The sequence below is a fragment of the Kryptolebias marmoratus genome, linkage group LG12 (assembly GCF_001649575.2).
Source record: "Kryptolebias marmoratus isolate JLee-2015 linkage group LG12, ASM164957v2, whole genome shotgun sequence".
NCBI classification, from domain to species: domain Eukaryota; kingdom Metazoa; phylum Chordata; class Actinopteri; order Cyprinodontiformes; family Rivulidae; genus Kryptolebias; species Kryptolebias marmoratus.
In genome coordinates, this window is record NC_051441.1 from 9,991,634 (window position 1) to 9,995,210 (window position 3,577).

Here is a 3,577-nt window from a genome sequence, read left to right on the forward strand (position 1 = left end):
TGTAACTAACACTTCAAATTTAACTTCAGATTCTGTAGAATAGTGCTTAAATTATTAAGTGTCAAAATGAGTCTAGATAACATATTTCCTTAAAGGGAACAATAAAGTATTTTGCACTGTATCATATTGTGGTATCGCATTATATTAAATCATAGCGAACTGTATTGTATAATAAACAAAAACATTATTTTTTTATGCTACGTACCCTGAGATTTAGCATTTTTAAAACAGGTTTGATTTAATTTACTGTGAACAACCAGCAGCCATTCATTCTTCTCTGTCTTTTCAAACACGCTCTGTGTTTTTCTCCTCAGGGAGTGAATATGTGCCTGGTGGTGCCAGTCCACTGTTGGTGGCTCCCGCCAAGGCCTGACAAACAGGGGGTGCAGGCTGGCAGGATGCCCCCTGCTGCCCCCCACACCCCTTTAACACGCTCCTCTCAGACCACAGGCAGCTGAGAGTCCAAGCCGCCAATAGATCGACAGTTGCTCTGACTTTGGTTGAGCGACTGGCCAGGCTCCTGCTCCGCAGCCAGGACACACTTGGGGCACCTGACCCTGTGTAAACTGACAAATGCCTGGCCTTTGGGTGTGCCTGCAGAATGCTGTGACCCTGAGGCCGCCGTGACCTCTCTGCATACACACACACGCACGCACACATCAATGAACTAATGCCACGCTCTGCTCTGTTCTCCCATCATAATACTCCAATTTAACTGCACTTGCACTCACCCAGACTTTTCTGTTTGAGTTGGCTTCACGAACCATCTCTGTGGATGCTTCTGTGCCTAATGAACATGCTGAAGTCATTACATCTTTGGAAGTAAATCACAAAGATTTTTTGTGTATGATAAAAATGCTTTAAATTAATTGCCGCTTTGTTAGTTTTAGCAACAGTGACTTCATGTGATTTCTTTGAACAAGCTCCTCTGTTCATAAATCTGTTTATGGTTTCATGCTGTCACTTATTTGGGTACAAACACTCAGAAAACATATGGTACACTGACTATATGTCCCAGCCGTGCAATGTACAGCAGAGTTGTTTAACTCATCTTGACAAGGCTGTTAATTTCTCTGAAAGCAGGAATGGATTCCAGTGACCCGCTCTGTCCTCGTCCCGTATTCCCTCCAAAATGCCCAGCTGTTGCCTCGGCAGACAGCTGCTTTGGGGGCAGAACAAATCTCAGCTGTCGAGGGGAGCTGAGTGCGGGGGTTGGTGGATTTTGAGGTTTGTATTCTCTCAAACCCAATGACACTTCGCTCTCCAGCTCTGCATGAAGTTGGGTGGAGCTGGATAAATTGCTGACGAGCAGCAGATTTAGGAGCAGAGAGCAGATGCCGCAAGTCTCCGTGTGTTTACAGCCAAACTTTGCAGGACATCTGAGCCGGGGGTCAAAGGAGAGGCGAGCAAAAAAAGGTCTCAGACAACTTTGACTTGGTGCAAAATTAACCTAAAAGTGAAACAATAAGTAAACCGTGTTTAAGTTTTAGTTTTGCTAAAATGCTACCACAAAAATCGAATGAAAAATGGGGATAAAGTTTTTGTCAAATTAAGTTCACTTTGAAAAAACTGTGTTGGATGATGCTGATTAGTTATGGAAGCCATCTCATCCAAAAGTTTTGTAGATGTACAACTAATGATTACTTCCTGCAACCTCCATTAAAATTTGTCCAGTGCTTTCATTAAAAAACAGACTGACACACAAACAAGCTCAGGCATGAGCAGAAACATTACTGTTCACCTGTTGCCTCTTAGTGGCGGGAGATAAAACACCATTTATTTTTTGGGTACAGTGTCAGCAAATTAGTGATAAATACCAGTTACATTTTGTATATGTAACATTGTTTAATAAATTGTTCTTCTCAAACAAACTCGACCTAAATTGATGTTTTGTTTTTGTCTATTCTAATTTTCAGTCTTTCATTTTTACTTTGTTTTTTCAGACTGTGTCAAACCCTCACTTTTTTTTATATTTCGCTTCCAAGCAGCTGGACCTTTGTGTAATCTTTTAAAGTAGTCTGAATTAAGAGTTCTCCAGGATTTCTGAAAATCTTTCAAAGTTTTTGGGGAGACTTTAGCTGCCGTTTTACTCATGTCTAGTTCTTGAATCTGATCTTGACTAGATATTGTTCAGTCTGGGCCTAAACTTAAAAAAATGAACAAGTGAAGGACAAAGAAAGACTATCTGCAGCAGATGATCAGTATCTGAATGTCATGTATTTAAGATATAGGGAAAAAATTGTGCAAAGACCTAACACAGGTCCTGAGAGATGCATCATCTTTCCATCAGTCATCAACTGTACAGGATGTTAGGTTTTCACCTAATAACCTTTTAGGATTCATCTTGTAAGAGCTAAAATACTATTTTCAAAGTTAAACTGTGTTATATGATCTATTTTTTTATAGAGTCAACAAAAACAATGAAACCAAATGATGGTTTTATGACAGGCTGTTAAAAACAAAGTGCCAAAAAATTCCAATTAAAAATAGGTCCTTTGCTAACTTGTCATGTGTTGACACAACAATAATTTATCAGTTGAGTTCAGAATCTTTTATGTGGCTAAAAGTTAAATGGGTCAGAGTTTAGAAACTTAACAAACAAACAAAAACATTCCTCTAAAATGAGGAAGTAACAGAGACAGAAAATTAAAGAAAATCAAGTAAAAAAAGGCAAAAAACATTAAAACAATTTGGCCTTTTGGGAGCAAAGTATAAAGAAAAGAGAGATGTCTCAAGAGTTTTGAACAGTTTGTCTCGAAAGTCTAGACATTAATGAGAAATGCATCATAAAGGTCACAGATAATAACTTGCTTCAGTTGTTTTGTGGAACAAATATGGTCTGCGATTTGTCAGCACACAGTAATGAGCTGGGGGAGTGTGACACTTAAACACAGAGTTTGCACAAATCTCACATTATTTGATATAATAAAGAGATTGGGGGTTAAGAAAGATAGAGGGGGTGAAAGGATAACAAATATTAATAAAAAATCTGTAAGTAAAAGTCTGATTACAAAAATGGACAGAAGTTGATCCACTGAAACTATAACATGTCTTTTTTTATTAAGACAATAACAATGTCTATTGTGCAAATATCATTTGTTTGATTCTATATAGCATTATATTATATTGTTGTTTATGTTTTTGAACAATTTGTTTGGAGCATAAAATGTATTTGAAATAATATTTTTATTTGAAATACGGACCCACATTTTTCAATTTTAGCTCGGAATTTTCATTTTATGTTCCTTTGCCGCCCTCTTGTGGCTGTTTGGTGACATCACAATTCTGATTTATTCCACAGGTGTTAAAATGAGTTACAATATTTAAACAAGAAAAAAAAGCTCATAGTTGAGGGAAATTCACTTTAACCTCCCTCATTATTTGGTGACATGTTATTGGCGTGCTTTGTTTGATAACTGAACAACCAATCAAATTTCAAAATGCAGACTTTCTTAAGTAAGAGTAAAGGTTCACCCTTTCAGTCCAATTATTTGTTTTTGAGTGAATGCATATTATATATGACATAATTCCCTGCCTACAGTGTAACTGCGAGACATATTTTAGCACCATGGACAGC